The 24,996-nt window shown below is 49.8% G+C and overlaps 1 long non-coding RNA gene across 2 annotated transcripts; it reads right to left on the reverse strand.

The window, feature by feature from the left end:
• Positions 1–12,564: 12,564 nt before the first annotated feature.
• On the reverse strand, positions 12,565–16,450 carry LOC142907038 (uncharacterized). Of its 2 annotated transcripts, none has more exons than XR_012930628.1 (3): positions 15,227–16,450; positions 14,332–14,572; positions 12,565–13,195 (listed from the first exon to the last, which is right to left on the reverse strand). It is a non-coding gene; the product is annotated as an uncharacterized LOC142907038 (long non-coding RNA). The 2 variants fall into 2 exon arrangements; XR_012930629.1 differs by having other exon boundaries at positions 14,488–14,572; positions 15,227–16,439.
• Between the last annotated feature and the right edge of the window lie 8,546 nt (positions 16,451–24,996).

The raw sequence follows: 24,996 nt of genomic DNA on the forward strand, positions 1-24,996 counted from the left end.
TCTGGCTTCCATGAGAGATTCGTTCATGAGGCTATCCACATATACAAACACAGAGACAATTTCAACCGAGAAGATGGATTCTATCTTAGCAATCATTGGAAAGATTTGATAAATCATTTCAGTTCTTGATTGATTGTTCACGCTTACAGTGCCTTTCAGACAGCATACATAAAAACAAATTTCGTCTCCCCCCTCCTCTTTTCAAAAAAAAATAGATGGACTAGTCCTGGCAAACTGCCATCGTTGCGCGTGCCGCAAACGTTATTTTTATATATATAAATAAATATGCCGTTTTCAAAATAAATTTATGCAAACCGACACACCTGATGATGACCGTTTGAGTTATGGTCGAAACGTCGTGAGAATTTTTTTTATTGTTTTATATATATTTTGTTATTTTGTTGTTTCTCTTCAACGTGACTTTACCGAAAAAACTAAGAATATGAATTACTGCAGTCACGAAAGCTTTAAATCAAAATTTAATCGCCTCTACGGGGAGGGTTTTCACATAACTTTAAGATCTTTCAACAAACTCCGGGATAAGAAAGCTCAGCTGATCGAGTCTCTCACCTTCCTGAAGAGATGCCGCGACTCTGGGGTAATACCAATCGCATTTACACTCACCTCTGCTACTGTAACTTCTTCTAATGCGAAACGAATTCTTTTCAAAACTAGCTTAGCTCTTATCTCAGAAAAAATCAGACTTATACGCACAGAACTAGATCAGTTAGACAAGACACTCTACAAATCACACTTATCATTGACGGCAATAATGTCCACATCGGATTGGGAACATGTAGACAATATGACTGCCTCTTCAGCTGCTACTATGTCGACCAAATGTAAGGAAAACCTGATTTCCAAATTTAACCTCCTCTTAAACAAAAGACCGGACCCACACACCAAAAAGTTAGACGTTAATAAAGTCGTAATTAATCGCAGTAACAGTTCTATTTCCGATGGTCTGAAATCCGTTTTAGCTAAAGGTCTAAACTTTGCAGTCACACCTAAACACATACCAGTTAATGATATAATTGCCCAAGTAGACGTTGCTCTCAGGGGCCTGGGTCACATCGCTGCAGACGTAGCAAGATCTGAAATCGCTGCAACCCTCAAAAACGCTAAGATGCCAGCTAGCAACCTCAGCAAAGATGAGCGTTTTGAATTATATAAATTAAAAAAGAGGAATGATATTGTAGTTCTCTCAGCTGACAAAGGCAATGCTACTGTTATCATGGATAAAATAGAATACAACAACAAAATTAAAGAATTACTCGACGATGGTAGTTATACAAAAATAAAAAGAGATCCCACCAACAGCCTCGTCACACAAACCAACAAAATAATTTCTGATTCAACCGCATTAATTGATCAATCTAAACAGTTTTTGTTGAAACCTTCTGCTGCCAGGCCACCAAGATTATACGGCTTACCAAAAATACATAAAGTTGATACACCTCTTCGTCCCATAGTCTCTACTATCAGCTCCCCCACCTACAAACTAGCTCGTTTTTTGTCTGAAATCCTGCGTCCTTTCACTGGAAAGACCACCTCTGCGGTACAAAATTCTACTCACCTGGTATCAACAATCAAGGGTATTTCCCTGTCCCCAGACGACCTGCTTGTCAGTTTTGATGTAGTTTCCTTATTCACCAAGGTTCCTGTACCTGACACCATTGCAATCATTGAAGACTTGGTTCATCAAGGACTAAACACTGAGGTACCCCCCCTGGTGAGACACTGTTTAACCAATACATACTTCACTTGGAATGGAACTTTCTACAAACAAACTGAGGGCACCCCAATGGGCTCCCCCCTTTCTCCAGTTATAGCTAACATTTTCATGGAGAAATTTGAGACTGACGCCATCCAGACTGCCACTCTGCGCCCAACCTTATGGAAGAGGTACGTGGATGACACTTTTGTCATCTGGCCACATGGCCGGCCTGCTCTAGACAAATTCTTCGACCACATGAATTCCATACACCCAGCCATCAGATTTACCATGGAAGTCGAAATAGATGGCAAGATACCTTTTTTGGATGTCCTAATTAAAAAGAGACCTGATGGTTCAATGAGCCACTCTGTCTACAGGAAAGCTACCCATACGGATGCTTATCTGAAACCGGATTCCCACCACCATCCATCACAGAAGAATTCTCTCATCAAGACTCTGTATCATAGAGCCCAATGCATATCCGACCAGGAACACATAAGCAGTGAACTCAAGCACGTACACCAAGCTCTTAGGGCTAATGGTTACTCCGACTATACAATCCGCAAAGCTATCACTCAGACCATGAAGAAGAACCCTCTTGAGGAGCCTTTCAAAACCATCACTTTACCCTACATTGCTGGGATCACAAAAAAGATCTCCAAAATCTTGAATAAACACAAGATCCAGGTCCGTTTCAACACATTACATAAAATCCGTGATCTGGTTCCGTCTGTAAAAGATGTGATTCCGGACATACAATACCCTGGTGTCTACAAACTAAGTTGCCTCTGTGGTAGTAGTTACATTGGAGAAACCAAACGCCATATCTCGGACCGCATTCGTGAACATAAAGCAGACCTTAAACACGGTAGGACCAACACCTCGGCCGTAGCAGATCATTGTTCTAATTCAGTAGGCTCACATGCCATTGACTTTTCCAAGACGGAGGTTCTTTGTAAGCCATCTGGCTTCCATGAGAGATTCGTTCATGAGGCTATCCACATATACAAACACAGAGACAATTTCAACCGAGAAGATGGATTCTATCTTAGCAATCATTGGAAAGATTTGATAAATCATTTCAGTTCTTGATTGATTGTTCACGCTTACAGTGCCTTTCAGACAGCATACATAAAAACAAATTTCGTCTCCCCCCTCCTCTTTTCAAAAAAAAAATAGATGGACTAGTCCTGGCAAACTGCCATCGTTGCGCGTGCCGCAAACGTTATTTTTATATATATAAATAAATATGCCGTTTTCAAAATAAATTTATGCAAACCGACACACCTGATGATGACCGTTTGAGTTATGGTCGAAACGTCGTGAGAATTTTTTTTTTTTTTTTTGTTTTATATATATTTTGTTATTTTGTTGTTTCTCTTCAACGTGACTTTACCGAAAAAACTAAGAATATAAACAGCTACTACTTAGGTTTTAGCAGTTGTTTTGGTACAGCTCTCTGACATGTTTTGTGTCATACCGCATATTGTTTGGCATGTCTTGACGTTTCGCTCCACGTGCTTGGGATGTTCACATGATACAACCTGAAAACACAGTGGAAAGCTATGAAATAGCCAACCTAGAGTTGATGAACAAATGGATATACACGTGTAAGGGTGTCTCTGTGTCTGCACATGCGTACCTCCCTCCACAATTCCCCAGATGGTTCAGCAATTGGTGGGCCCAGCGTCGGGCCAAGCTAAGGCCTGAGGCTGTCTACACGCGCTGGGAGCAAGACATGGACCTACAGCCCCAGAGCCCACTTGGACTCTTTGATGAATACCTCGAGATGGGTACAATGAGCTCAGAGGATCACACTACGGAGTCAACGCGTTTTACTTTATTATTAAAAAAAACACACGATTGGGTAGCATTTGACTATATAGGCACGTGTGTATGGCCCCTGTGTATCTGTCGGACATTGTTGTGGGAGGGAAATTACCCACACTTCGGGTTGTTGAAGGCAGGGAGCACAGATGTAAGAGCTTAGATGTACAATACAACAATGTAATTTGCTGCACTGTCCTCTGCTGCTCACAACCCCACAACAACTGTTGCATGGTCACCCATCCAACCAATTTCCAGGCTCAGCTCTCCTTAGCTTCTGGGATCTGATTAAATCTGACGCATACTGGGTGATTTGGCCATAGGCACCAATCTATGGATATACTGTAACGCAATTGTCTTTGAGAATGCGCGTATGTGCATATGTACGGAGTTCAGTTTTAGAAACAATAGAAGCACATATTTGCTCCTCTTGTCTGCTAACCAATGCAACTACATTGGTCAGCTTGGGTTGACGTTTCTCCCCCATACTATTTATTTAAAACTCTTGTGCATCATGTCCACTGTGGTTAACTGCTGTGATTTGTTGGCATTTCAGCCACAGTGCATATGCATAAAAATGTGTGGTACGGTTAATGGAGTCCTCAATACAGGATGTGATCTAGTTATTATAGCCACCTAGTGGTGGAAAATGGTGCAAAAGAAACCCAGGTGAACCAGAGCTGAGCATTAAAGATGGTAGTGGCTGGTCGCATCTCAGTGGCCAATGTAATGGACACGATAATTTTGTGAACAAATGATACGAAAATGTGATCATATTTTGGGGTCTCCTTTGACTAAAACACATTCAATGCATTGAAAACATGTTTTGTTTGCTTAAAGTAATCACAACATAACAGCATTAAGAGTGTGTGTCTATATCCTGTTTCACTCATTATCCTATCCTTGCCCCCCTACCCATTCTCAAAATATACCCCAGTTATCCAATTCGGGTTTGTCACTCTCTTCGTGGCATCATTTCCACTTGCGCCATTGCTCGCACTGCTCAACAACATCATCGAAGTGCGGGTCGACGCGTGGAAGCTCGTAACAAAGATGAGGAGGCCTGTGGTTTCGCGAGCAAGAGGAATTGGAGCCTGGGCCGACATTCTGAGTATTGTTGCCACCCTCTCTGTAATCACAAATGTAAGTCACCAGATTGTCCGCTCGCTTTCTCGCTCAGTATCCCATCTTATGAGAGACATAACATGTCATGTTAGCCGTGTGGGTTCTTTTTAGCATACTTCACCATTCTGGTCATGGCAGGTTTGAGAAGAGGTGTAGTGGGGGACCAGGAGCGGTTCGGGTATCACTCGTCACTGATGTTAGTCGTAGCTGGAAGTCAATTGCATGTGTGCTGAATTCAAAGTGCAGTGCACGAATCACTGCACCACCGCTCCTATCCACTCTCTCCCAAAATCGCAAAAGGTAAAGCCTTGCAATTGCTTGCTCATGTCACTGCTGGCAGAAGGGCCTCAACTAAAGGTAGCTCTAGAGAACCCCTCTACACGGTATTTGGCCTACTCTTCCATGATTACCAGACATGTTGTAAGATGTGGAATTACCTGCGCTAAAACAGTGATGAACCCATTTATATTGCTAATTGGACAGAGGTGGGGGAGATTTAAGAAAATTATCCATTGCTTCAACTGTTGTGTCAGGAGACTGAACTGACGACTGCCAGATTGCAAGTCCTTATATGGTAACCATTACACTCTGGCAGCAACCCCCCAAATTGTATTTGTGAAAATTAATGTAATTGCCAAGGTGAGATGTTCAGAAGCCTTGGTCAAATTATTGCATGCTAAGTGACCGCTATTGCTGTGCCTCCGTATGCTAATTCCACAGTCATGCATCTTGGCGTTCACAACGGACATCATCCCACGCCTGGTGTATTATTATGGATACTCAGCAGAGTATGGCACAGGTTCGCCTACAATGCATGGGTACACGGAGGACAGCCTTTCAATTTTCAAGATCAGCGACTTCAAGGAGCAAAATCATTCCAACATCCTGCCAGCCTGGTTTGATCCGGCAATCCACACAACCTGCAGGTTTGTGCCATTCAGTGTCATGCCCAGCTATCGGGGGTGCCGTCCCTGCGAATGTGATGCACTGATCTCTGGGTGTGTTGTCCAGGTAGATGCGACATACTTCTGGGTGTGGCGTCCTCCTGGCTCCGCCCCTTCCTGATTAGGCTCGTTTTCTTCCTCTTTTCACTCCGTGACTTTCCTTTTAAGACCCACACTTCCCCTAGGCCCCACCTCTGTTTAGGCCCTGCCCCTTACCCTGGACACAGGGTTTGGCTTAGTTGGGTAGTAAGGGGTTGTGGTAGGGTTGGGGGAGGAGTGTGCATGGTGGGTGGGGACAGTAAAGGGGGTGGGGGGGGGAATTGGAGGGGGGGAGCAGTGGGTACGGGTGGGATGGCTTCACAACCAAAGTCCCACTTAGAGAAATATAATAATAGATTGATATAAATTCTAGCTCATTGTTACCTTGCTAAAGAGTAATGTTATTTATTTATCTATCGATCCACGACTGCTTAATTGAGTCTCAAGATCCCTTTGCAGGAAGACCGTGCATTGGGATTCCAGTTTAAGGTGGTCTTATGCATGTGGGATGCAATAAGAGGTCCTGGAGAACCCATGATAATGAAATGAAGCTTAAAGGTCCACACAGACATGAAACCACTTGCTCTACAGCCATCTTCTGGTCACCTCAGCACAGTTAGTTAAGACATTGATGCGATCTACCAACCCTTTTCTGTAACGTTTTTGAATTGCTGGCATACACAACTATAATCAATATAACCATATTGATCGATATTTAATATAACCTTACTTGACTATGACCAAATCACCACGAATACAGCTGATCTTAGATTCTGGACGTCAAGCAGGTTTGAGCCTTGTCCGTGCTTAGATTGATGATCACCATACACAATGCAGGTGCAGTAGGCAACTGTGGAGCTAGGTTGTCAGCAGTGGGTAGTTCAGAAAAATTAACAGTTGTGCTATATTGTTCTCTCATTATCTGTACTCCCTGCCTTCACCAACCTGGCATGGACCAGAGTGAACCATAGTCAAAAGAGCCCCCACAAACTGAACGTTGTGGGAAGGCCCTATTTCAGAAGCGGATTTTTTAAAGGGCTGTGAACGCATATACCGTTTGTGCACAACCATACTTGTTCAATTTAGCGCCAACTCTACTTTCGAGGCACTTTGCTCAATATAGTCCATGCGTGCTTGTGGTTGTACGTGTGTAGGTATCCAGGTTATCGCTACCCGCCGGATCATCCCCAAGCCTACTCACCAAGCAGTACTGGCAAGTACTGACGGCAAAGCTGGCCTTCGTCATTGCCATGCAGGTACACATCAACATGCACACACACACACATTCATAAACCCATAGAAAGATTAAGGTACAGCCCTCCGATTACTTGCTCATGTCACTGATGGCAAAAAGGGCTCCTGCTATAGGGAGCTCAAGAGAGACCCTTAAGATGTATTTTTACTGCTCTTCCACACTGGTCAGGCGTTTTGGGAAGATGTGGGAGTTCCCACACTGGACAGAACCAAACTCAGCCGACCAATTGACTGGATGTATTCCATTTACACTGCTAGGTGGTTAGAGGCAGTGGAATGTAAAACACTTTCACCATTGTTTACACTCCCACGACCAAAGATCAATTCACACCCGTGACCTCTGGATTGCAAGTCTAGTGTGCAAAGTCTTACACTACTGCACCATCGTATAGACTCATCTGTGAGCAGTTGTTAAGGTCAGCAGAGCAAACCGTGATCATTGTCAATGGGTCATTTCAGATAATGCCAGTAATGCTATTATACCTCACAATTGCACAGTATTTCTGAGATCACAAATAATAGTGGTAATACAATACTCACTTTCATCATGCAGCAGACGATTCATGTTGTTGATGCAATTTGTCACACGTAAGCATGAGTGCGTGTGGAAAGCGGAGCGACTGCGTTGTTGTTTGTGAACTGCGCTACCAATCCTGTGTGACCGGAGTACTATTTCTGGACACAGCCAACAACAGTGGAAAATATTAGAACCAGTGTTGAGCTTCCCTTAAGTTGATTCTGTCTTAAAATGAGTACTTGATGAAGTGTGTGAAAATCATCACTGGCGAGATAAAGGTGCACACCACCCCCACAGGCACTGTGCCACCCTTCATAGATGCACTTGTCTCAGTCTGTGAAAGGCTACACAGGGAATCTTTGCAGTGGTGACATGGCCGAGTGTAGGTTTTGCTGATTGTTGCGGTAATTTGCGGCTGCCCAGGTGAATACGGTGGGTGCATTAACTGCCCATCATAAATGTTGCCTGCTGCATAGTGAACGTAAAAAACCCATTAAGTAATTCAAAAAAAGTGCCTCGGTATAATTTGCCAAATGTTCAAAAATTACTCAAATGACTTAATTTAATTGGGAAAAACGATGTAACAATATAATATCCCTAGGCTGCAGGTCCCCGGAATAGTTGACCTGAGATGTAAAGCACTTTGAGATGCTGCCCTATTATATTTAGTAAGCACCCATTACATGCAAATCCTGAAACTGAAAATCCTTTACCTGTGTGTGGACGTGTGCAGCACGTGGTGTTACTCACGAAGGCCTGCATTGCATACATCATCCCGGACACGCCATCCCATGTGCGCGCCTGCATGCGCCGCGAGCGCTTCGTCGTACAGACGATTCTGCAGCAGGCAGAGCTGGGCCATCTCGGTAACACCCTCCTCACCGATGCCCCCAGCTCACCGCCATCGCCTCAATTCCACGTTGAGGATGAGCAGGCAGAGATGGGCCTGCTTCACTGCTCGCTGCATAAGCAGTCTCCTGGCGTATCGCACCCACCCCAGCGGTGCCACATGGAGAATGAGCAGGCAGAGAAGACTGGTGATGACTCACTGCTGAAGGGAACCGAGGAGGAATCAAGCAGCGAGGATTCGTCAACTGTCTTCTACAGTGTATAATTCTACTCTGACTTTTAAAGGAGGCTGCTATCCTAACTCTGTTTGCATATACAGATAGTCGAGGACTATCTGTATATATATTTATAAATAGTTTATGATTTAACATGTCTCAATCATCTCATGTCTTTTCATACGAATCACGATGTGAATGAGGAAAACTAGAAATTATTGTTATTTTGTATATATTTTTAATTTTGGTTTAACACGTAGGCTTTCGGGTCCAATATTATACATAGAGGTGTTTTTTTGGGTTAGATCGCGTACATATATAAACGTGTCGTTAAAACCCGCCACCACTCGACACAGCCAACTAGTAAGGGTTGTCACGGAAACAGAACAAGCCAATTCGTCACTGGTACTTTGGAGAGCCAAGCCACAACATTTACAATCGGAGTACGACGTTTTGCCAGTAATTACAACTGGCTTCATCAGGCGACAGCTAGATTTGTGACACTCTCACGCAAAGTGGGGGGGGGGGGGGGGGTGGGAGATTACCGAGTCAACGTACATTATGCATGTGCATTATGAGAGCCCTTTCATCTTGTCCTTCCTGTCTATTGTGTATTAAAATAGCCGTACCAATAGTAATCCCTATTGAAGTATGCTGCCCTTTATAGGCATGCATTTAAATAATGTATTTTTTTGTTGGCACCCGTGTTCAGCAGTAGCAGAGCACACGTGCCAACAAGGATACTCAGTTGATTTTAATGTTGAAGTTCTGTGCAAAACTAGCTACTACTGGCCAAAAATAAATCGAGAATCTATCGAAATTGAAAGAAAAATTTACAGTTCGGATAGCTACCGCCTTTGTGCTGTGTGGAAGCGACTCATCAAATAGTACATTAGATGAAACTCCGAGTACCCACTCAGGAGGTATAGTGGTAAAGCAGTGGAGGAAAAAAAAGCAAATTTTTAAATTTGCCCTTGTTGAATGATAGAGTCGATACACACAGCAAGCGAGATTAAGAAAGCGCATCGGAAGAAATACCGGAGGTGAGAGAGAGAAGACAATTGCCTGCTGGAGAAGGAAAGGCATTCCTACCGAGGGAGACAAGTTGACAAATATTTTGATAATGGGAACCGGTGGCGTGACTCGATCTTCCCTATGTGTGTAACACGCTACCGAAGGAAAACAGAAAATCGTATTCAAAGGCTAAAATAAGCTCCATTTTTATATAAGAGCCCGATAAACAATAACCCCATCCATAGACTGAGGGAGAAAGGGAAGAGCTTGAACAAAGGGGAGGAGATTACGACGGAGATGGGTTGGAGGTGGAGAGAAGGGGGGAGGGGAGGTCGTAAAGGCGGCTGCACATTCAAGGAAAGCGGCGTAAAAAGAGTTTAACGGGGACATGGAGACAACAGACAAAGGTTGGAGAAAGAGGAAGAGAGGATCTTTCAGTGCTCCCTACAGGAAACCCACAAAACTGAATTTCCTAAACTCGTGTCGCCTCCGTGACAGCAGCACCACCAACGCCACAGACTCACGCTCCCCTAATCGATAATACCATCTCCATTGCCGACCAGGCACGAGATGGCTGCTCTCAACACCTCGGCCGTGGTGTATGCAGGAAAAGACTTCCGGCTGGTGAGCATCCGGCCATTGCGAGGGTTGGAAATAAACTGAAGCACGGGGCGACTCCCACAACCTTCGGGTATTTCCCAACTGGATGACGTCTTGGGATGAAGCCAGAAGTAAGCCAAATCCGCACTCAATAAATGGGACAAAGATCCCAGAGAAGCCTCCAGAAATGTCACAGGAGGCTCGGGTGTGAGAAACCAGACTCCATGTGGGGTCCTCCAGACCTTTGCCCTCCAGTTCATCAACATTTGTAAAAGCAGGACGTCTCAAAGGTACGTAGCATGGGTGAGGGACGATGTTGAGAACCACGTTCCAAGATTAGGCGCTTTGACAGGTTGAGGTCCGAGTAAACTTTTAATGGAGCTCACATTACGGATAGAAGGATAGTGTGCCGGCACAATCCGGACACCCTGCTACACCGAAACACTCTGCTGCATCAAACTCCCTGGTACGGCTAAACACTGGCACGATTGCGCTCAAATACACACAAACTCTCACTCGGCCAGTTGGTACACAGGTTGTCAGTTGTGGGGGACGCGGGCCCCCGGCTCCCCCCCCCCCCGGGGGAGGGCTGATCTCAGGAGGGCTGCGGGCTCCGGACTCCTCGCTCGAGTGAGAGCAGCCGCTACTCGACTCCTCGCTCGCGGTGAGAGGGCTGCCGCTCTCCGGCTCCTCTCCTCGCGCCGCAGCCCCTCGGTTCTGTTTGTGGGGCATAGCTCGGGGCTGGCACGTGGCTGCCTGGAATCAATCCGTCGCTTCTCAGCCACTCAAACGCGACGTCTCCGCTCACACAACCCCGCGCACCACTCACACGAACTGAACGGGGGGTCAGGGGTCAGAGGGCAATGACGTCCTTCGCACACGCGTTGCCGCCGATGCTGGGCAATGGAGATTGTTTAAAGGGCTGCGTGGCGGGGATTTGGAGTCGATTTTAGAGCGACACACCAATCGCACGCGCGGGACGGGGGGGTCGGGGGTCAGAGGGCAGGGACGTCACTCGTACACGCGTAGCCGATTGGGGGGCTGTATTGGAGATTATTTAAAGGGCTGTGGGGGCGGATATTCGGGATTGGTGTTAGCCCGCAGTCACGAAAGCTTTAAATCGAAATTTATGTTAAGTGTAATGTGTTGGTGTTAATAAATAGTGTTGCCTCCCAAGAAGTTGTGTGTGCCTATCTCAGCCCATTACATATAAGTGTAGATGTGATTATGTAATTCTTGTGTTCATAAAAGTGTAGTGACACAGCGCTGACTGCTGTCCAGCAGCGGCAACTGCAGTGGAAAGTTTGCGCACAAGCCGTTGAGCATATATACGGGTGTGCCGGCCGGGCAGAGGAATTGGGGCAAGGGTCATGGAAGACCGCATAGGGAAGCCTCTGGAACCCTCTGGTCGGTTCGAGAAGGGAGGCGTGGATAGGGCAGAGCCAAGCCGCGCCGAGTAGAATATAAGCAGTGGAGAGCGAGAGCTCCGGGCTGCCGGTTCTGGGAGTGGACTCGTCTCGTCGTCGTTGTCGTTGCCACCGCATTCGCCCAATCATTGCTTGGCCAGACAGTAGTTGGCCTACTCGGTCGATGCCGTCGGGGCAACGTGGACAGGGTCGTGTCTAGGCCGGGCTCTACGGAAACGTGGTCGAGAGAGTGAGGCCGGAGTTGGTGTAAACAAGATAATAAAGAGACGATGTCTCCCGCAACTACCTCGTCTCCGACAGTGTGTGCGACACACACCACACGTCGGAAGGAGAACACTTCACAAGTATAAATGCTGTCTGTGTCAGTCGAGTCACATTTGCTCTAATTAATTTTGATGGTGACCTAAGACAGGAGAAGCAAAATGCACTTCAGGAAGTGATATTTTTATAATGCAGAGGCTGTGCCTGATACACATCTTTCATATGTTGTTTGGCAACCCTGGTGCCCAGTAAACGACATATGGCTAGATCTTTGCATTGAATTCCAAGTATTAATTCCTCCATACTTGTGTACAGTTAAGTTTTTATTCCATTCCCTTCATGAACCATGTTTTTGAACTTTACATCATAGTAAGATAGTACATGCCGATGAATAATTAATAGATGCTTGAAAACATCTATCCCCCACCATCTGCCTGTGTTTGGCCTAATACTCAATCACCCAAAATGCCCAAATTCACCATACATACTCTAGGAATGTAAGCAGGTTAATGCTTGGAAATCCATCACAATCATCACCCCCAAATGTGAAGACATGTCACGAGACTCGCTGACTTTTCTTAAAATACTTGAGAAATACAAATCATAGCTGAATATTTTCAATTCCATGTGTATAAGCCTTTGTATATTTATTTTACAATAAATCTGAGACATGCACAATATAAAACATTCAAATATCAGAAAATATTTAATGTATGTTGAATTTCTTTCACACTGTACATAACCAACCATGCTAAACAAGACATGATAAAAACAATCCAAGTCATAGGTTGCATACAATATACAACTTTGGTTTATTGATTACAAATTACATAAAAGGTTCTGAAATTTTACAATACAGGTATAGTGCAATCTAAATAAGCAAATGCACTTTTACAGTGATTTCCCAAATGTTTATAACTACACAAATACTAGCATGTATGTTCCCAATAAAGTAGGCTCCTTCCAAAATGGCTAAAACCAAAATTGGTTTAGTTGTGCTCAAAATATTGTTCACATATCTGTTCTCTTTCAAGTGACGTTCGAGTCTGTATGGAGTTGCTGTGCAAAATACTGCTGCAACCATTCACTAACTCCAACCCTGAACGAATTTCATCACATTTTTCCATACTTTGTTGTGGCACTTCCGTTAACAGGGCAATTACTGTGCCCCACGGGCCCCACACGTTCACAAGTAATTGCGATTCACACCACAGCACCTGGAGTACCGTTGATGTTCAACAACCATGAATTAGCAGGAGGACCAAGCGAACGTATCCTTCTGAGGACAAACCTCGACCACCGCCATAAAGTGCTTTCGGGCTTTCTACATCACGGGTAGTCAGCCATCCTTGTGCTTCTTGATGATGTCAACCAGCTCTTTCAGACACGACAGGTGGTACACGGCCCTGAGAAGAGACACGATTGAGAGAAAATTACTTGGTTGACTTATCATGGTGGAAGCCAGAACAATCTCACCAAGTCTCAGGAGGGTTTGGTAGTGATATTTTGCAAATTTCATCAGCGAGTGGTATGTGAGAGGAAACCGGAGAACCCGGTGAAAACAGAGGGAGTAAAATGCAAAACTCCGCAAATAGATTCAAGATTCCATTGCTGTATTACTAACTCCTGGTTACCTCTCAGCCAAAATCTCTAATATATGCTATTCCCAAATAGTCTCCCATCTAAGTAATAACCAGGCTTACCTGCTTAGCTTATAACATTCATAATCTGACATCATACTTAGAGGCGGTGCAGCGTCTAAGCTGTGCGTGAGTGTGAATATAAAGATAAATTCACAATGGCGTGGAGGGGTTTTCCCAGGGACGATCAGCCCCTAGGAAGATGTCTGTGTTGAATCTGCCCGGGGAGGGGGCCTCCAAGCCGGGGGAGTCCAACGCCATGTGCGCCCTGCTCAGCAGCTCCTCCAATGAGTCTGTGCATCAAGAATCACGCATCGCATGTCACAACCATATGGGTGGCCGCTCGGCCGTCTCTGTGAAAAAAGACTGAATATGTACCTGAAAAGATATGAAATGTCATCTGCTATATACAGACTATATCTATATATACACACACCTAGGGATCTAAGGTCCTCTGACACGGGCCCCTCGTTGGCTACATTCGTAAGGCTGGAGATGTCCAAATCTTTGAGCCACTCTGGGTAGTTTGGTCTGCTTTGCGGGTTCTGAGCGGCACCTGCTCTCTTCGTGCTGGTATCCGTCTAGTGGCTGCTGGTCTGAGATGCCACATCGCAGTCACGCAGCCAGGCCGGGTACCTGAGCTCAGGAATGCTCGTGATCCCTGACACACCCAGCTCATCCTTTTGGCTTGTCAACGACCTGGAATAGGTACTTGTCGCACAGCCGCCGCCGTTCGGCAACTACTCACGCCTAGTTGCTTCACTGCTCCGTAAGTACGACAAAACGTTCTTCTGGTTAGAAAAAATATATTTTTTGGGCTTCGCCAACAAATTTAACGGCGGCAGAGCCTTGCTGCTTCTCGCTATTTAGCTCAACCGTTCAGTTGGCTTATTGCCCCTCACCAATGATGCGCCGAGGCTATGCGCGGTGACCCCGAGAGATGACCGCTTGCCTCTGTGCGACACCACGAGCCCTCGGTGGGCGCCAGGCGAGCAGAGCAAGGACATGGAGGAACCGTCAGCTGGCGCCGCTAGGAGCTGGTCCGTGGTTAGACTGACCATCTTTCTCTGAACCACGACCGCTGCAGCGCAGCAGTGAGGCTGCACGTGCCCGAGATGAGGTCCTCCACAAGCAGCATGCCACCTGCAATGTAAGACCCACAGACATTTTACTGGTACACAATGCATTTGCTCTCCCCTAGATTCCTTGACCCCTGAACGGCAATCCTGCAATGTTGCCTTACTTTGCGCCATCAGTAACTAATGATGTTATCCGTTTGTGGAGTTTGTGAAAAAAAATCAAGAATATTGGATAAATCAGTGCATGAGCTGTTACTGTTTAAACTTCAGATGTGTCCAGTCTAGGATCTGCAAATTTTTACACAAAGGTTGGAGGATCACTTTGATTTCACAAACTTTACAAACTCGATAATCAGTGAAGTTACTGGAAGATGACAGGAGAAAGAAATGCATGCACCGACCTATCTGTTCAGACCTATGCTATCCTCTCATATGCGTGTGCTTACTATGGATAGTTTTCTCTGACATAAAATGAACTCATTAGTGGAATTTGCCAAGTATCCCAGTGTGGGACTCTCACGAAAATGTCTCTTTAGACCTCATTAAGGGGTTTTTTTTTCTCGGGGAATAACATTACATTCATGATAGCATAGCATACTTGGCAAGCACCCAGTATAAGTAACTAGCTTCGATACGATTGCACCGCCTGCACACTCGATAGCCACTCGAGCGCAAGCACCACGGAGCGATTCCTCGCGTGGTGAGAGGCGCAACCCACCCTCATCCACGCTGCGCATCCTCCTCTCCTCCACGTGTCTCCGCTCCGCCATGCTCTGCACGCATACTGGGTGGCGGTGACGCACAGATTCCGCTCTGCTCAAAGTCCTCGATGTAGGCGTCCAGCACATCGCTCGCCGACGAGTAGCACCGCTCTCCATACACCACAGGGCTGCGGTAGCGCCCGCTTCCGGTCCGGAGCAGCGAGCTGCCCAGGCTGCTGCGGGGGCTTGTGAAGAGGTCCGTCACTGTGCTGTCGCCCGAAGGGCTGCTTGTTTCACCACCGTTGCTGTACATTTTGTACGATTTGGGATGCCCGGACCGGATGGGGCCAGGGAGAGGAATGGCTGTGGCTACCAGGTCACCACTGGTCCTGGTATGGGGGGCACCATGAGGAGCTGCTGTGTGCGGAAAGTGGGTCCGACGTCACAACGCATGGGCCAGTGTCAACCACTTCGCGTTAGCAGCTTCAGCGTTAGGTCTCTTAAGCTACTGTGGCTGTTGTCCTTTTTTCAACAAAAATCCCTGCCTTTCCCATGGTTTCCTTCAACACACCTGCAAGCTCTATGTACAATTGAAATGTCACAAATGCACTACCTGCATACTACTACATTATGAATGATATACATTTAAGAAATTAGCTGGAGACAACTCCATATTTAAAACACACAATTCAAAAGAGAAGGCTTAACATTTAACATTGGTTAACGTTTGGCATGCACACCTGCATATCAACAAATTACTGTACTACTAATACAATGCATGCTAAATATTAATAGTGGTATTACAGTAGTATGACTACTTATATTTATATATTATCGCACCTCCGAAGAGCACGGTGGGCTTGGTACGGTACGAAAGAGGTTCAACACACATACAGAATACAATACTTTCTGAGCACATTATGCATACCGAACCTCCAAGTTCCTTACCCTACCCTGAATAACAACGTGTGCGGAGTACAGCTCCTTTTTCAATCCATTGCTGGCTGACAGCTGTCCCATGCTATGCAGCTCCCAGGGAGAGGGGTTATTTACCATACTTCACCACGCTGGTCAGTGTGAATTTGGTGATGGCAGGGGACTATAGAAGTGCATTACAACCATGTACTGAACATTGCTGCACAATGTCAGGGGGCTATAGAAGTGCATTACAACCACGTACTGAATATTGCTGCACTGATGGCAGGGGGCTATAGAAGTGCATTACAACCATGTACTGAATATTGCTGCACCGGTGGCAGGGGGCTATAGAAGTGCATTACAACCATGTACTGAATATTGCTGCACTGATTGCAGGGGGTTATAGAAGTGCATTACAACCACGTACTGAATATAGCTGCATTGGTAGCAGGGGGCTATAGAGGTGCATTACAACCACGTACTGAATATTGCTGCACTGATGGCAAGGGGCTATAGAAGTGCATTACAACCACGTACTGAATATTGCTGCACTGATGGCAGGGGGCTATAGAAGTGCATTACAACCACGTACTGAATATAGCTGCATTGGTAGCAGGGGCTATAGAAGTGCATTACAACCACGTGCTGAATATTGCTGCACTGGTGGCAGGGGGCTATAGAAGTACATTACAACCACGTACTGAATATTTCTGCACTGATGGCAGGGGGCTATAGAAGTGCATTACAACCACGTACTGAATATAGCTGCATTGGTAGCAGGGGCTATAGAAGTGCATTACAACCACGTGCTGAATATTGCTGCACTGGTGGCAGGGGGCTATAGAAGTACATTACAACCACGTACTGAATATTTCTGTACTGATGGCAGGGGGCTATAGAAGTACATTACAACCACGTACTGAATATTGCTGAAGTGGTGGCAGGGGGCTATAGAAGTGCATTCCAACCACGTACTGAATATTGCTGCACTGGTGGCAGGGGGCTATAGAAGTACATTACAACCATGTACTGAATATTGCTGCACTGATGGCAGGGGCCCACCGCGCGCTGAACTCCGCGTTCCCGTCTGCGGCCCTGGCGAAGGCGAGGTACTCGTGTTCCAGTCGCAACCTCGCCCTCACCAGGCCCCGCAGCGTCGCCACCGCCGAACAGCCGCTGTCCGCGGCGCCCTGCAGCTTCCTCTTTCGCGACATATAAACCGCCAGCCTGGCCTGAGAGCAGGCAAAGTTCACCAGGTCGTGGCGTTTGCCGGCTGTGTAGGGGGGCCCGGTGCACCATCCAGCCCCTTCGGAAGGCCATCCCCAGTTTCCTGGAGATGGCCCCGAGGAGCTGGTACAGCGGTGCCAATCGCGGGCAGGTTAGGTACAGGTGTTCTAGGTCCTCCCGCTCGGCGCAAAACGGGCACTCCTCCGACGCCCCCGGGGTGACTCGGCTGAGCCACGCGGCCGAGGGCAGCGCCCAGTGGAGCGGCCGCCACCGCAGGTCCCCGCAGCGCTTGCAATGGGGGGCCTGTAAATCCGGCCCCACTGGGGGGCCCGCGTCCTCGGACGGCGCGAGCACGCCCCTCCACTTCGTATCCGGGAGCACCCCCAGCTCGCGGCAGTGCAGCGCCTTGACGCTGCACTCGTACAGCGTCTTCTTGCACGCGCACCGGAAGGCCACGTCCCGGCAGCCGGCGAGCCGCAGCAGCCACCCGGAGTCACCGCCGTCGCGCTCGGGGGGCCGGGCGCACGCAAAGCTCAGCTCTGGGAAGGGAGGGGGGAGGGGGGATGGGGGGAGGAGGAGGGAGGGTGGGGGGAGGGGGGGGGAGTGGGGGGGGGAGAACTCGGGCGTGTCCAGCCGCAGCCGTGACTGGCGCATCGCTTCGAGCGCCGCCCGCAACAACTTCGCCCCGGCCAGCACGGTGCGGAGCCCCGCCGCCCCGCTGATATCGGCCGCGGGTTTCCACGTGGGGTGCCCGCCGCGGTCCCGCACCAGGTCCGCCACCATCCGCACCCCGCCGAGGCGAAGCGGCGGGCCAGCCCTGCCTCCTCCCGGATCCCCGCGAAGCGGCCGTTGTGGAACAGGGGCTCGCGCAGAAACTCCCCGAGCGTGCTGCCGCGCATCCAGGAGGCTCCGCTGGAAAACCGGCAGTCTCCCGTAGTCCACCTGGGACAGGTCCATCAGGAATAGTTCGCGCCCATAGCCCAGGCCGCCACCGGTGTCTCACAGCAGGGCGAGGGTGGGCGCCACCCAGGGCGCGGCCTCCCCGCCGTACAGCAGCCGCCGCACGGTCTGGAGTCGGAAGGTCAGGACCCTGGTGGTGACGTCCACCAGGCCCTGACCGCCCTCGTCCACCGGCAGGCGGAGGACCCCCGGCCTCAACCAATGTTTGCCCTGCAACGCAAAGCGGGTGAGCGAGCGCACCACAACCACGAGCAGCCACTCCGGGGGCTGGAGGGCCTTCGCCCTGTGCCAGAGGACCGCGGCCGCCAGGTTGTTGCCCACCAGCACCCGCCCCCTGAAAGACAATGCCGGTGCGAAGCGCGCCCACGCCGCCAGCCTGGCCTCGAACCGGTCCCGTAGGTCGGTCCAGTTCTCCCGCGTGACGTGGGGCTTCCCGAGGTGGACGCCCAGGTACTTGACGCCATCGGTTTGCCAGGCGACGCCTCCTGGTAGGAGCACCGGGCACGCGGCGCCCCGCGGCCCCAGACGCAGGGCCGTGGTCTTCCCCCAGTTGATTTTGGCACCGGACGCCACCTCGTACGCCTCCACCGCCCGGCACACCGCGGCCACGTCGCGCGCGTCCGTTGCGACGACGCACAGGTCGTCGGCGTACGCCGACACTCTGATGGTCGCCGCCTCGGGGCCCGGCACCCTGTACCCCGACAGGGAGAGCTGCAGGCGGCGCACGAGGGGTTTGATCGCCAGGGAGTAAAGGAGGCCCGACAACGGGCACCCTTGCCTGACCCCGCTCGCCACGGAAAAAGGGGCGCCGAGCCGCTGGTTGATTTTCAGCGTGCTCGACACACCCGTGTACAGGAGCCGCACCTGCGCCCGGAAAGTCCGCCCGAACCCGTACGAGGCGAGCAGATCCTCCAGGCATCCATGGTTGATCCAGTCGAATGCCTTCTCCTGGTCGAGGAAGAGGAGGCCTAGATCCGTGCCGTCCCTCCCCGCCAAGGAGATCACGTCCCTGACCGTGCCTATGTTGCCGTGCAGGCACCGGCCAGGGACGCAATAGGTTTGTTCCGGCCGCACCAGCTGACCCACCACCGATTTGAGGCGGTTGGCCAGCACCTTCACAAACACCCTGTAATCGGCGCACAGGAGGGACACCGGACGCCAGTTCTCCATTCGGCGCAGGTCTCCCCTCTTTGGCAGCAGGATGACGACGGCCCTCCTGCAGCTCGGCGGGAGCTCCCCCTCCCTCCGCTAACACCTCCAGCAGCTGGGGGCCGAGCTCCTTCCAGAAGGCTGCGTAAAACTCGATCGGCAGGCCGTCGATTCCCGGGGCCCTTCCGGTCGATAGACCCCGCATCGCGGCGTGAAGCTCCTCCAGGGTGATGGGGCCCTCCAGACGCTCGCTCTCCGGGTCCGCCAACGCGGGGGTCCCGTCGAGCAAGTCCCGGACCGCCCCGTCCTGCACGCTCCGTGCCCCGAAGAGGTCGACGTAGTACCCCCTGGCGACCCTGGCGATCTCGTCCTCCGTCGTGGCCATCGTCCCCTCCTGGGTCAGCAGGCCCGAGAGAATCCTGTTGGTGTCCGGTTTGCGCTCGCGCGCCTGGCGATAAAACAACCTGGAGGGCGAGTCCATGTGGACCAGGTGCTGCATCCGTTTGCGCACGAAGGAGCGGTGTGCCTGCTGGTCTGTCACGGCCCTAAAGAGCCGCTGCTTCTCCAGCAGCGCGCCGCCCTTGTCCTCGTGCGCGTCCCGGTCAGCACCCAGCTCCGCCTCCAGGAGCAGCAGCTCTGCCTGCAGGTGCTCGGCCGCCTCGTCTCTGGCCGCGGCGCAGTGACCCCGGAACTGCATGCACAGTGCCCGCACCTGCGCCTTCGTGTGCTCCCACCACCGCGAGGTGCTTCCGAATCCACTCTTTGCGGCCACCCATTTGACCCAGCAGGCCCTGAAGAGCCCCGCGAAGGCCGGGTCCTCAAGCAGCCGCACGTCGAGCCTCCAGTAGGTGCTACAGCGGCTCTCCCTTGGGACCCGCAGCTGCACAGACGCCATGTGGTGGTCTGAGAAACCAGTCGGGATGATTTCGCTGTCACCGAGCAGGTTGGCGTCCGCGGCGCTCACGTACAGCCTGTCCAGTCTGGCGAGGCTCACCCTTCCCCGAAAGTCGCAGCGGCACCACGTGTACTACCACTGGGTCGGCTGGTGCAGCCGCCATGCATCCAGCAGCCCCAGCTGCCGCACCAGGTCCCCTCACACTCGAGCCGACTCCGGGTGAGGCTCGGCGCCGTTCATGTTAAGGGCTGGGTCAAAGCTGCAATTAAAGTCCCCACCCACGACCGTCAACACCCCGTCCCCATCGCATGCCTCCAGGGCGTCCCGGAGTGCGCCGGAGAAAAAGAGCCCCCTCCCGCGGCTCTTGCTCGGCGCGTACACGCTAAAGCACCGCATCCTAACGCCGTTGAGCGCAAAATCTACTGAGATCAAGTGGCCCTTCACGATATCTTTGAAGGCCACGTCCCTGGGGACGAAGTTCGGGCCGAAAACTATCGCGACGCCTGCCCGGTTGTCCTCACCATGGCTAAAAAAAGACCGGCCGTCCATGAGGTGTTGTCGCCGGCCCTGCAGGGCGTCGTCGAGGTGCGTTTCCTGTAGGAGGGCCACGTCGACCTTCCGATCCCTGAGCAGGCAGCACACGCAGTGCCATCTCGCGTCGCTGCGGGCGCTGTTGCAATTCAGCGTGGCTATACTAACACCTGCAGCCATCATGATGATTATTCACAGGGTACCGGCCCTCTTGCGTTGGGTAGGAGGGGCGGGGCCCCCTCCAGCTTCCAGATGATCGGTCTCACCCTGAAGATCTCCCTCGAGGTGAGGATGCTTTCACTATTGGCACGGCAAGCCTCCTTCGCCACTTTCAGGAAGCGCGTTGTGTCGGGGAAGTGGTCCTCGACCCGGACATTCCACTGCCCGAAGGTGCTTTCCAGAAAGCCTCGGATGCCCCCGGCCGTGTATTCCCACGCGCCCGCGTCATCCTCGTCGTCGGTGTCGGACTCCGCCTGCTCGTCGTCCGAGCTGGCGGGCGCACTCTCAGGGAGCTCGGTGTTCATCGCCTCCATCGTGCCCTCCGGGGCCGGGGTCTCCCCCGGCTCGGGGCGGGTCTCTCCCGCGGCTCCGGCGCGGCCGGAGCCGGGCCCGAGGTCGCCGGCCACTCCGTCGCCGCCCCGTCGCTGCCCGGCGGGCGGAGGTCGCCGTCGTCGCCCGTCTCGTCCCGCAGTTCGGGCTCGTCGTCGTCGCTCCTCATCGCCCCGTCCGCGTGGCCCTCCGGCGCGCTGTCGGCGCTGGCGACCGTCGTCCGCTTTGAAGGGGTCCCGACGTATTGTGCTCCTGCTGGTCCGGCCTTGGCCTTCCGCTTTTAGGGCTGGACCGGGGTGAAACCGCCTTGCTCGTCCTCGAGCATTGGTACTTCACAGCCGGCTGCCTGGATGACGAGGTCCTCTCGATGCCCCTGCCGCTGGTGTTGCTGCTGCTGCTGCTGGTGTTGCTGCTGCTGCTGCAGCTGCAGCTGCTGTGGCTGCTGCTGCAGCTGCTGTGGCTGTTGCTCCTGCTGCTGTTGTTGCTGCTGCTGCTGTTGCAGCTGCAGCTGCTGCGGCGGCTGTTGCTGCAGTTGCTGCTGCTGCTGTTGTTGCTGCCGCTGCTGCTGCTCCGTCAATGATCTGCCACGGCCGAGGTGTTGGTCCTACCGTGTTTAAGGTTTGCTTTGTGTTCACGAATGCGGTCCGAGATATGGCATTTGGTTTCTCCAATGTAACTACTACCACAGAGGCAACTTAGTTTGTAGACACCAGGGTACTGTATGTCCGGAATCACATCTTTTACAGACAGAACCAGATCACGGATTTTATGTAATGTGTTGAAACGGACCTGGATCTTGTGTTTATTCAAGATTTTGGAGATCTTTTTTGTGATCCCCGCAATGTAGGGTAAAGTGATGGTTTTGAAAGGCTCCTCAAGAGGGTCCTTCTTCATGGTTTGAGTGATAGCTTTGCGGATTGTATAGTCGGAGTAACCATTAGCCTTAAGAGCTTGGTGTACGTGCTTGAGTTCACTGCCTATGTGTTCCTGGTCGGATATGCATTGGGCTCTATGATACAAAGTCTTGGCTACCATGAGAGATTCGTTCATGAGGCTATCCACATATACAAGCACAGAGACAATTTCAACCGAGAAGATGGATTCTGGCTTAGCAATCATTGGAAAGATTTGATAAACCATTTCAGGTCTTAATTGATTGTTCACGCTTACAGTGGCTTTCAGACAGCATACATTAATTTTTCGTCTCCCCCCTCCTCTTTTCAGAACATAGATGGACTAGTCCTTCTAAATAAACTGCCAAATCGCTGTGCGTGGCGCTGACGTTGTTTTATAAATAAATACACCGTTTAAAAATAACTAAATTTATGCAAACCGACACACCTGATGACGACCGTATGTGTTATGGTCTAAACGTCGTGAGAATTTTTATTGTTTTATATATATTTTATTATTTTATTGTTTCCCTTCAACGTGACTTTACCGAAAGAGCTAAGAATATGAATTATTGCAGCCACGAAAGTTTTAAATCAAAAAGAAATGATTAGTCTATAATTTTAATGGTAGGTTTATTTGAAAAGTGAGAGACAGAATAACAACAAAATCCAGAAAAACGCATGTCAAAAATGTTATAAATTGATTTGCATTTTAATGAGGGAAATAAGTATTTGACCCCTCTGCAAAACATGACTTAATACTTGGTGGCAAAACCCTTGTTGGCAATCACAGAGATCAGACGTTTCTTGTAGTTGGCCACCAGGTTTGCACACATTTCAAGAGGGATTTTGTCCCACTCCTCTTTGCAGATTTTCTCCAAGTCATTAAGGTTTCGAGGCTGACGTTTGGCAACTCGAACCTTCAGCTCCCTCCACAGATGTTCTATGAGATTAGGGTCTGGAGACTGGCTAGGCCACTCCAGGACCTTAATGTGCCTCTTCTTGAGCCACTCCTTTGTTGCCTTGGCCGTGTGTTTTGGGTCATTGTCATGCTGGAATACCCATCCACGACCCATTTCAATGCCCTCGCTGAGGGAAGGAGGTTCTCACCCAAGATTTGACGGTACATGGCCCCGTCCATCGTCCCTTTGATGCGGTGAAGTTGTCCTGTCCACTTAGCAGAAAAACACCCCCAACGCATAATGTTTCCACCTCCATGTTTGACGGTTGGGATGGTGTTCTTGGGGTCATAGGCAGCATTCCTCCTCCTCCAAACACGGCGAGTTGAGTTGATTCCAAAGAGCTCCATTTTGGTCTCATCTGACCACAACACTTTCACCCAGTTGTCCTCTGAATCATTCAGATGTTCATTGGCAAACTTCAGACGGGCATGTATATGTATTTTCTTGAGCAGGGGGATCTTGTGGGCACTGCAGGATTTCAGTCCTTCACGGCGTAGTGTGTTACCAATTGTTTTCTTGGTGACTAGAGTCCCAGCTGCCTTCAGATAATTGACAAGATCCTCTAGTGTAGTTCTGGGCTGATTCCCCACCGTTCTCATGATCATTGCAAATCCACGAGGTGAGATCTTGCATGGAGCCCCAGACCGAGGGAGATTGACAGTTCTTTTGTGTTTCTTCCATTTGCGAATAATCGCACCAACTGTTGTCACCTTCTCACCAAGCTGCTTGGCAATGGTCTTGTAGCCCATTCCAGCCTTGTGTAGGTCTACAATCTTGTCCCTGACATCCTTGGAGCGCTCTTTGGTCTTGGCCATGGTGGAGAGTTTGGAATCTAATTGATTGCTTCTGTGGACAGGTGTCTTTTATACATGTAACAAGCTGAGATTAGGAGCACTCCCTTTAAGAATGTGCTCCTAATCTCAGCTCGTTACCTGCATAAAAGACACCTGGGAGCCATAAATCTTTCTGATTGAGAGCAGGTCAAATACTTATTTCCCTCATTAAAATGCAAATCAATTTATAACATTTTTGACATGCGTTTTTCTGGATTTTGTTGTTGTTAGTCTGTCTCTCACTGTTCAAATAAACCTACCATTAAAATTATAGACTGATCATTTCTTTGTCAGTGGGCAAACGTACAAAATCAGCAGGGGATCAAATATTTTTTTCCCTCACTGTATGTGTGCGGTGGGACGGAGTCATCAAAATAAATAAATAATTCCCATTTTACTTCCGTTCATTCGGGACCCCGGAGTCCCGCCATAAGGTTCAATTTTATAATGGTGTAGTGAGTCATTCAGAGACACTATTTAAGAGGCAACAACGTTTATTCTACACTTCACGCAACACCGTTACACACAGGACTAAATACATCTATTCTCACTCTTGTTACGCATCGGACCACAATACACCTATTTCTCTCGCATACGGGATATCTATAATCGGGTCAGAGCAGCCAACGTGCTGCCTGACCCATGATGTTGAAGACGGAGACGAAGACGGAGACATAGCACTGGGGTTCCACTTCACCTGCAGACAGCCTGGATCTCTGATCGGAGCTTCCCTTTTAGCTCTCTTGGCACGGCCTGGCTCCACCCTCAGCCGCGCCCTACTTGCAGAATATTCCCGACGGTTCCAGGCTACACCGCACCTGTGCCCTCTCTGGCTCCGCCCTTAACCACGCCTCTTTCAGGAACTCTCTA

Source organism: Petromyzon marinus, chromosome 74 (genome assembly GCF_048934315.1).
Source record: "Petromyzon marinus isolate PM22_M1 ecotype Great Lakes invasive population chromosome 74, UKy_Petmar_22M1.pri1.0, whole genome shotgun sequence".
Lineage (NCBI taxonomy): Eukaryota > Metazoa > Chordata > Hyperoartia > Petromyzontiformes > Petromyzontidae > Petromyzon > Petromyzon marinus.